The sequence below is a fragment of the Paramormyrops kingsleyae genome, chromosome 4 (genome assembly GCF_048594095.1).
Source record: "Paramormyrops kingsleyae isolate MSU_618 chromosome 4, PKINGS_0.4, whole genome shotgun sequence".
NCBI classification, from domain to species: Eukaryota; Metazoa; Chordata; class Actinopteri; order Osteoglossiformes; family Mormyridae; genus Paramormyrops; species Paramormyrops kingsleyae.
Genome location: NC_132800.1, coordinates 42,711,756 through 42,722,526, shown reverse-complemented (window position 1 = coordinate 42,722,526; position 10,771 = coordinate 42,711,756). Strand labels below are relative to the sequence as shown.

The 10,771-nt window shown below is 42.7% G+C and overlaps 2 long non-coding RNA genes across 2 annotated transcripts; both read right to left on the bottom strand.

The window, feature by feature from the left end:
* Positions 1-1,910: 1,910 nt before the first annotated feature.
* LOC140588863 (uncharacterized) lies at positions 1,911-2,591 on the bottom strand. Its single transcript, XR_011990081.1, has 3 exons — positions 2,500-2,591; positions 2,221-2,402; positions 1,911-1,978 (listed from the first exon to the last, which is right to left on the bottom strand). It is a non-coding gene; the product is annotated as an uncharacterized lncRNA (long non-coding RNA).
* Positions 2,592-4,805: 2,214 nt separating this feature from the next.
* LOC140588865 (uncharacterized) lies at positions 4,806-5,648 on the bottom strand. The gene is made up of 2 exons (XR_011990083.1): positions 5,313-5,648; positions 4,806-5,064 (listed from the first exon to the last, which is right to left on the bottom strand). It is a non-coding gene; the product is annotated as an uncharacterized lncRNA (long non-coding RNA).
* Between the last annotated feature and the right edge of the window lie 5,123 nt (positions 5,649-10,771).

Genomic DNA, 10,771 nt, shown 5'->3' with positions numbered 1-10,771 from the left:
CGTTTCCTAGATTTAGTTTTGCTGGAAACAGGTATGAAGTCCTCTTGCACTTGCAACAATGTGCTTTTGAAAAATTCCCATGCCTCTTCAACTGTTTTGCTATTTAACTCTGTCCAGTTTACAGTTTCTAATTTCCGTCTCATACCATTAAAGTTAGCCTTCCTAACATTGTATACTTTTAATTTAGACTTTGCTCTTCGGACACTAAAATTAACCTCGAATTTAACCATGTTATGATCACTACCGTACAATGGGTCTAAAACCTCTAATTTTCCAATCCTATCCTGGTTATTACAAAAAACGAGATCAAAGATAGAAGTAATTTGTCAAACTATAGGCCAATCAGTCTAACTTGTATAACTGGTAAAGTTATGGAGGCTATAATCAAAGAGAAAATGGTAGATTACCTGGACTCAAATAACATTTTGAGGGATAGCCAGCATGGATCTAGGAGAGGTAGATCCTGTTTAACAAATCTGTTGGAGTTTTTTGAGGAAGCTACTCAGGAAGTTGATGATAAGAAGGCCTATGATGTCATCTACTTAGATTTCCAAAAGGCTTTTGATGTTGTTCCCCACAAGAGGCTCTCACTTAAACTCAAAGCGACAGGTATTTTAGGAACTGTAGCGACCTGGATTGATAACTGGTTAACGGATAGGAAGCAGCGAGTAGTTATAAGAGGCTCGATGTCACAGTGGGCCTGCGTTCATAGTGGGGTACCGCAGGGTTAAATTTTAGGACCACTTTTGTTCCTAATTTACATAAATGATATAGACACCAATATATACAGTAAACTGGTGAAATTTGCAGATGACACCAAGGTGGGTGGTGTAGCAGATACTGAACTAGCGGCTCAGCAGCTACAGCGGGATCTTAATTTAATTAATGACTGGGCTGACACCTGGCAGATGAAATTTAACATAGACAAATGTAAGGTACTCCATGTAGGGAGCAGAAATATAAAGTACAGGTATTTTATGGGACCTACTGAAATAAAGGTAGCTGATTATGAGAAAGACCTTGGTGTGTATGTTGATGCTTCCATGTCTCATTCTCGCCAGTGCGGGGAAGCAATAAAAAAGGCAAATAGGATGTTGGGGTATATCTCCAGGTGTGTGGAGTTTAAGTCAAGGGAGGTAATGCTAAGATTATACAATCCCTTGGCGAGACCTCACCTAGAATATTGTGTACAGGTTTGGTCACCATATCTTAAAAAGAACATAGCAGCCTTAGAAAAGGTGCAGCGTAGGGCCACAAGAATGATTCCTGGTCTTAGAGGAATGTCATACGAGGAAAGGTTATTTGAGCTAAATCTGTTCAGCCTCAAGCAAAGGAGACTGAGGGGGGACATGATCCAGGTCTATAAGATTCTAACAGGTTTGGATGCTGTTCAACCGAATAGTTACTTCAGCATTAGTTCAAATACAAGAACTCGTGGCCATAGGTGGAAATTAGCGGGAGAACATTTCAAACTGGATTTAAGGAAGCACTTCTTTACACAGCGTGTAGTCAGAGTATGGAATAGTCTTCCTGATAACGTAGTACAGTACAAGCTGAATCCTTGGGTTCCTTTAAATCAGAGCTAGATAAGATTTTAACAACTCTGAGCTATTAGTTAAGTTCTCCCCAAGCGAGCTTGATGGGCCGAATGGCCTCCTCTCGTTTGTATAGTTCTTATGTTCTTATGTTCTTATGTAAAAGTACAACACTGTCCACCTCTGTATCAGTTCTTTGTGCAGACTCTTCTGCAAGCCTTTCTGTAGGCCTTTCTCTAGGTGTGGACTCCTGCAACTCATATTGCAGACAGAAAGAATAGGTACACAAGTATATACAAATTAGTGTAAAGTTATTTTATGCACTTACAGGTTCTTCCTCCAAAGGACAGTCATCTGAGTTAGAAAAAGTACACAACTTACTGCATATGCTTCAGCCACCACTTGCTTGGGAACAGGTAAAAATGTTGGTGTATTATGTAAAACTGCACAAAAGAGGAAAAAAATAAATAAAAACAAATAATTGTCATTACAATTTACTACACTGTAAAAAATATAATGTGATCAATAACTCATGGCAACATTTTATATTAACTAAAAGTTTAGAAGTCTTCACTTTCACAAATGGTTGAAATGACTGTACCAGCCATTTGGATTATACTTCATTTAATGCAGCAACAAATAATTTTACAGTGTACTAAGAGAATTGAAAGCTCATTTAGCCTACCAGCAATGAAGGTGTTGCTGCTACTGGTCCCTGGCTTTGGGTCTGAGGAAGAGCTGCCCCCAGGGATGCCCTCCACAATGGTTCGGTTTTCATTCAACCCAAGGGCCAGCTCCTCTGCTGGGGTATATTGTGGTGGTGCAGGACCACCACCTGTTTTTTTTTTCCAGCCTTTTTTTTGGTGGCTGTTATAAACAGACAAACACATTATTTAACAGTGGCTTTTAAAAAGGAAAAAAAGTGGCTTTTTAAAATAAAGACAGTATAAGAATTAAAGGCTACCATTTTGTAGAATATTCTTGTACTTCACTTTTACTTGTCCCCATGTTCTAGTGGGTCCCGTGGTGGCTCTGACATAAAAGAACAAAGTAAATATGAAATTATTAAAATGCAAAAATACACACTGTAGAAAGTAATAGAAACATCTACCATGGACAGCACTTATGCATTTAATTTGTCTGCTACTTTTTGCCAGCCCTCTCTCCTGGCTTTTGCAGACTTTGAGGTGTTTCCTGTCGTTTTAATTAAAGACTCAAATTCGGCATAACCTTCCATTAAAAGCTCTTGTTCTGCTTGGGAGAAAAACTGGGCACGTTCTTTGGCCATGCTGAACAGCCAATAACAGCGTTGCTAATCATCGTTTCTACTATCGATACATATCCCCTTTTAAACCAATGCATGAATGCGCAATTATCTCAGATAACTCAATCCAGCGATACTAATCATAAACAACAGGTGTGTTCGAAGAACCCAATTAGCCGGATCATGATTAGCACGATGATATCATCTTGGATGTCTCATTTGATCTCGGATGTTTTAAGCAACGTACGAAGAACGAGCCCCTGAACTCCAAACTAAATGTCAGAATGGGAAAGAAAGGTGATTTAAGCAATTTTGAGCGTGGCATGGTTGTTGGTGCCAGACGGGCCGGTCTGAGTATTTCACAATCTGCTCAGTTACTGGGATTTTCACGCACAACCATTTCTAGGGTTTACAAAGAATGGTGTGCAAAGGGAAAAACATCCAGTATGCGGCAGTCCTGTGGGCGAAAATGCCTTGTTGATGCTAGAGGTCAAAGGAGAATGGGCCGACTGATTCAAGCTGATAGAAGAGCAACTTTGACTGAAATAACCACTCGTTACAACCGAGGTATGCAGCAAAGCATTTGTGAAGCCACAACACGCACAACCTTGAGGCGGATGGGCTACAACAGCAGAAGACCCCACTGGGTACCACTCATCTCCACTACAAATAGGAAAAAGAGGCTACAATTTGCACGAGCTCACCAAAATTGGACAGTTGAAGACTGGAAAAATGTTGCCTGGTCTGATGAGTATTGATTTCTGTTGAGACATTCAAATGGTAGAGTCAGAATTTGGCGTAAACAGAATGAGAACATGGATCCATCATGCCTTGTTACCACTGTACAGGCTGGTGGTGGTGGTGTAATGGTGTGGGGGAAGTTTTCTTGGCACACTATAGGCCCCTTAGTGCCAATTGGGCATCGTTTAAATCAAGGGCGTAGATTTGCTCTGGACATTGGTGGGGACCTATGACTCCACCCCCCCCCCATCCCCTTCCCCACCCACCAACCCCACCACCCCAACTCCGTCCACGGAATGCATGTTTTTTTAATATGCTGCAAAATGCAAAATCACTTTACATTAATACTAGCGATGCTTCGATTGATATTAATCCACTTGAAATGCAATTCATTAAGTTAAATTAAGGAATAGTGTAATGTCAAAGGAATGGAACCACTTAAGGAGTAAATAGTGAGTAAAGTTTTTTTGGGGGCTGGACAATGCCTTTAATAGGCCTCACCTTTGACCCTAACTCTTCCCCTCTGACTGCACTAGTACCTGACAGGATTGCCACCTGATGAAATAGCGTGACAAAAAAGTGAGACATGTGAGTTCAAAACTTTTGCCAAAAACACTAATGAATCACTTACATCCTCAGCCTATCACTCCTCATAATGTTAAATATTAGTATAATCAACATGTATAATACACACACACATATTATAATGTTATATATAATCAATAGAGGTCGACCGATATTGAATTTTACCGATACCGATAGCTAGGTTGGTCCGTACTTGCCGATAACCGATTAATTAACCGATAGTTTTTAAAATGGATACTGGATTAAAAAAAAAAAAAACTAAATTAAAACATAACACTACATGTAAAATAGTACTAAACTTTATTACAAAAACCAAACAAAAAAACAGTACTGAATCATGAAAATGTGCTATATGAAATAAATATGAATATATTAATAAATATTGAGGTAAATTAAAGACATGCTTTCAAACTGAAAGAAAAAGTAACACTGCAAATAAATAAAAAAAAAGTTACATACAAAATGAATTATAATAATAATTATATAATTATATAATATTATAATTATATATAATATTAATTATATAAATGTATATTATATGTGTAGTCTCCCACTATATTTGCTTCTATTTTGAAAACTTTTTTCTCTCTCCATAGGCAGAGGTTGACCAAACTGTTTGTGTAATCTGTTAACAACGCTCATTATATACCCGTCTTTTAAGGCAAGAACCAGATAATGAGTTTCACGTCATGAAATGGTTTTAATACGAAGGGAGCTGTATTACGTGATAACAAATTTAATAAAAACATCGTAAGTTAGGCCTATAATAGTAATGATTTCATTTCAAACAACAAATATATTATATAGAGAAGGTGAGCAAAGTATCAACAGAGCTTTTTGAAACTCCGAATCAGTAAAACACTGCGTCGCAAAAAGATTCACTGTTTCGAAGCGCTCCAGTCGGATCCCCCCATCCCCCCGGCAAATCGCACCCTGTGCCTGAAGATAAAAAGAACTGAAATCGAACGCGTTCCTGATGGTAACAATCATGACATTAAACATTTGGGTCGGACTTGCGTGTATTTTTGCCACATTATTTTAACCGCTTGATGTACTGCTAATGTTAGCGTCCTCTCAGCCTTGTCGACAAAAATACTGCTGTTCTTTCTCCAATGCAGAATCTAATCAACAAATGAATTACTTTATATTGAGATGAAAACATGTACTGTAGTGTACTGTATACATACCTTTTCGCTGTCTGTGTTTTAAACGTGCATTTGAAGTGTCAGCGTTGTCCGTGCACCGCGCTCTCTCCAGGCAGCTTGCGCTCTCCTTGCAACTAACAGTATCACGTGTCAAAACAAAAGCATGTGCTTTACAGCGATTTTCGCCTATAGAGGCGGCTCTTGCCATAGATATATATGTTGGCTCTCGCACTGTATAAGGACAACGGACCGTTCTCAGCCGCTTCAGCTCTGACGCAACCCGGAAAAACTATCGGCGTGGATTTTTGCCGATAACCGATAGTTCCGGGAATCAACTATCGGTGCCGATTAATCGGCAAAACCGATACATCGGTCGACCTCTAATAATCAACATTCAGATTCACCTCCTGTGACCTTGCCTCTTCACCTAAACTACAACATGGCTGATCTGCTTCTGTCCCCTAATAAAAAAACATTGAGGGATTCCTTATGAGCATTGACAGAGAACGCCTCAGCTTATTATAATAATTAATAATAATAATTGATACTTTATTGATCCCCGTGGGGAAATTGTTTTTTACGCCTCCCTCAACTTGCTCTTTGTAGAGCAAGCTGTCCGCGAAGGGCAGCCACCCGTAGCGGCGCCCAGGGAGCTGGGGATTGAGGGTCTTGCTCACGGACCCGCAGACGTGCTGAAACCTTGTGATTACAGGCACACGGCTTAGCCCACTGAGCCACACGCTGCCCCAAATAACAATGTTATTGGTAACATTGTTAAATCTCAGGACAACTAGGTATAATAATATCAAGTCATCGTTCAACATCACCTGTGACCCCTTCTCTCCATCACTGTCTGATGCACAGCACAGTTGTTTAGGTTCTGTCACCTGACAAACACAGGATAAACACATGCCATTTAAACAGCAATCATTTTATTTCACTTTTTCTGAGTCTTTGTGTGCAAATCTCGAATCAAATCATTAATGTTTGCCAAGTCAGTGAATGCATTTTAAAAACTATTTGTGCGAAGTGGATTGTCTATTGGTGAACTGTCAATAAAATTCTAGCCATGGCAATATTAGTATGTAGCATATCAATTTCTTTCACAAGACTGATTTCTGACAAATAGTCGTCATTAGATTAGGAGAACTGACAGGGATCATATTTATACTTTTACATTTAGCTGTTTAATCTGCTGTTAGTTTTAAGTCCGTATTCACAGACTATAGCCTGCCCTGCTATAATGAATGTGCGTCAAAGCGGTAAAAAAAAAAAACCCTACTAGCATTAACGTTAACTGTTGTCGTTACTTTGATGGACTTTGATGGATTCATTAGCGAACTTGAAGTGACTTACACTTTTCTTTGAAAAAAAGCTCCTTATGTCCAGCTTCCTTTTTTTTTGCTGCCGCCATCCTCACATGTGTCACCCAACACACCTTCTTGCACGGGGAAAAAAATCCACTGCATTTGGCGCTGCTTGTATCTGAACGCAGCCACAGCCTCTCACATGATAGCAGGGAAATGCACAGCCAATCAAAATGTTCATATGTGTTTTGGGGGCGGGAGGACTCAAGGAGAGAACGTGATTTATCCCTTTCTGCGTGTCTAGGTTAATGTTGACAGCACGATTGTTTTTTTTTTTTTTTAAGTGGATTAAATTATTGGTGGGGACATTTCAATGGTCGGAGGATATTGGTGGGGACACATCCCCTCCGTCCACCCTAAATCTACGCCCCTGGTTTAAATGCCACGGCCTACCTGAGCATTGTTTCTGACCATGTCCATCCCTTTATGACCACCACGTACCCATCCTCTGATGGCTACTTCCAGCAGGATAATGCACCATGTCACAAAGCTCGAATCATTTCAAATTGGTTTCTTGAACATGACAATGAGTTCACTGTACTAAATGGCCCCCACAGTCACCAGATCTCAACCCAATAGAGCATCTTTGGGATGTGGTGGAACGGGAGCTTCGTGCCCTGGATGTGCATCCCACAAATCTCCATCAACTGCAAGATGCTATCCTATCAATTTCGGCCAACATTTCTAAAGAATGCTTTCAGCACCTTGTTGAATCAATGCCACGTAGAATTAAGGCAGTTCTGAAGGCGAAAGGGGCTCAAACACCGTATTAGTATGGTGGTTTATTTGTGCTTATTGTTTGTGACTGCTTACAGTATTATTACTGTACTTCTTTTCAAGGGTCCAATTACTCGCACATATCTTTTCCTGTATTAAAATAAAAGTGCAAATGTGTCCTATTTCTCCAGCAACATTGCTACAAAGACTAAACTGGGGGGTATTCCATGAAGCAGGATTAAGGGAAAGTCTGGCTTATTTCGATATGTCTGTCTTATTTAAGTGAGAGTTCCGTTCCATCAACGTGTCTTAAATGAATCCCCGCTGAGTTGCCATGGTAACTTGCACCTCCGAACAAGTCTGTGGCCTGTACTACGAAGCGGGGTTACTGGATTATCAGGGTAACTTGTCGGATTTAAGGTAGTCTGGGCAAAATGTAAATGAGATCCATTTAAACGGTGCTACCTTAAATCCGACAAGTTACCCCGATAAGCCAGTAACCCCGCTTCGTAGTACAGGCCCCTGGGGGGTATTCCAGAAAGCAGGTTATGTGACATACCCGGGTAAGTTTAAGGGTAAGTTAGTGGATAACCTCATCTTTCGGTTCCAAAAACGGAGGTTAACTTTCTGGGTATGTACGTAACCATAGCAGCTTACTCTCTGAAGATAACCTGCTACTGAGCAGGTTATGTTCCAGGGTCAGTTTGTTGCAGAAGGTTACTGAGCATGGCGTGCCCTTTTGATGACGATCCTGTGGACATGGAGGCACAAATTATACAAGGTTTTTTTCGCCGGGAGAGAGTTATAAGACCGCGTATTGATATCTTTTCATTTCCTAATGATTTTTTGAAAAAGCGTTATCGGTTTTCAAAAGAATCGTTAATTTACTTAACATCTCTTGAAACCGCATATTGCAAATGTCACAAACCCAAACCGCGGGTCTGCGCTTAGCACAGAAAACATTCTGTACATAGCACTTCGGTTTTTTGCGTCAGGGCATTTTTTGTACAATATGGGGGAAAGGCAACTGTGTGTAGAGCATGTCTGGTACTTAACGCTTCTTACACACGTTTGTACAGTTCCCTGTCCATAAAGCTCTGCGTGTTATTAAAGTGGAATTCCACAGAGTGGTAGGTTTGTCCTTTGTAGTAAAATCTATGATGCATATTTAATATGTAGTCATACTATTTATATCTATAGCCTACATGTATTCATCCTGCACACACACACACTTGATACTTCCATATATGACTTTCTATTTCAGGGTTTCCAAATGTAATTTGGAATACATGTAATACATAAGAACATAAGAACATAAGAAATTTACAAACGAGAGGAGGCCATTCGGCCCATCAAGCTCGTTTGGGGAGAACTTAGCTAATATCTCAGAGTTGTTAAAATCTTATCTAGCTCTGATTTAAAGGAACCCATGGTTTTAGCTTCCACTACAATAGCAGGAAGACTATTCCATACTCTGACTACACGCTGTGTAAAGAAGTGCTTCCTCAAATTTGTTTTAAAATGTTCTCCCGCTAATTTCCACTTATGGCAACGAGTTCTAGTATTTAGACTAATATTGAAATAGTCATTTGGCTGAACAGCATCCAGACCCGTTAGAATCTTATAGACCTGAATCATATCCCCCCTTAGTCTCCTTTGCTCAAGGCTGAACAGATTCAGTTCCGCTAACCTCTCCTCGTAAGACATTCCTCTAAGACCAGGAATCATTCTCGTAGCTCTTCGTTGCACCTTTTCTAAGGCAGCAATGTCCTTCTTGAGGTATGGTGACCAAACCTGCACACAGTATTCTAGGTGGGGTCTTACCAAGGAATTATATAAGTGTAACATCACCTCCCTTGACTTAAACTCCACACATCTAGAGATATAACCCAACATTCTGTTCGCCTTTTTTATTGCTTCCCCACATTGGCGAGAGTGGGACATGGAAGCATCAACATACATACCGAGATCTTTCTCGTAATCAGCTACCTTTATTTCAGTGGAACCCATAAAATATCTGTACTGTATATTTCTGCTCCCTGCATGGATTACCTTACATTTATCTGTGTTAAATTTCATCTGCCAAGTATCAGCCCATTCGCTAATTAAATCCAGATCCCGTTGAAGCCTCTCTGCTGCTTGATTAGTATCTGCTACCCCGTCCACCTTAGTGTCGTCTGCAAATTTAACCAGTTGTCATGATCCGCTCCGTCCGCTCCCGATGTGTGCCACGCCCCCTCATTATCCACGTGTGCTTTCCCGATCGTGCCCAGCTGTTCCTTGTTATGTCGGCTTGTCTTCTGTATTTAGTCCGCGTCTGAGTCAGTCTTCCCCAGATCTGTCATTAATGTTCGTTGATGTTTGTTGGTGCCTTAGTCCTGTCTGCCCGAATAAATCCTCGTTACCTGACGTCTTGGCTGATTCGCCTGCTTCCCTGCTCGCCGCCGTTACCAGACGTAACAGAATGACAGATCTCACGAACAAAGCACTCCCCGTGACCGAGGATTGTTACCTCGGTCTCGTTGACGAGGTGCTTCACTGGATCGCCCAGCCCGATGTCCGGAAAGATCCCCAGGCATGGGATCTGGCGATCCAGAGCCGGGACATCCTGGAGGGGATGTCCCTAGAAGAGGACGCGCACCTCGCGGAAAAGGTGCGCGTTAATCTCCAGCAGCTACGGCGAAGAGTGAGGGAGGTAGGGACCCTGCTGGAGGTTCGCGATGTCGATCAGCCTCTCGATTTGACTTCCGAAACCGCTGCGCTGTCCTCGGCTCCACGCACAGGAGGGAAGAAGACACGGCGAAACAGCAGACGGAAGAAAAGATCAACAGCAGAGCCAGCAATCTTTTTAGGAGCTGTCTCCCTCTCCGCTGCTTCGCTCCCCACTGGATATCGAAGGGAACCCCTTCCTATCCTGGATCCGGCGGTGTTTGCACCCTGCAAAACCACCGCCCCCGTACCGCAGCAACCTGACGCCCGCCTCGCCGCTGCTATCCCGCCATCGCAGGCGACTTCCACCTTCCGGGGAACACGGCTAGCCCTTAAAGGGGCAGCGCCTGTACGCCCGGCGCCGATCCTGGCGCCTATTGCGGTCCTGCCTGCTGCAGCTGCCGCCGCTCTGCCCGCGGCACCGCCTGCTGCAGCTTCCGCCGCTTTGCCAGCGGAACCGCCTGTCCTGCCGGCACCTGAACTGCCTGTCCTGCCGGCTCTTGACCTGCCTGTCTCACCTGCTTTGCCGGTGCCTGAACGGCCTGAGGTGGCCGCGGTTGCGCCCCCTGCTGGCCGCGTGATGGCGGCGCCCGTTGCGGCGCCCCCTGCTGGCCGCGTGACGGCGGCGCCCGTTGCGGCACCCCCTGCTGGTCGAATGCCCAAGGCGCCCGCCGAGGCGTCCCCTGCTGGCCGAGTGACTGGGGCGCC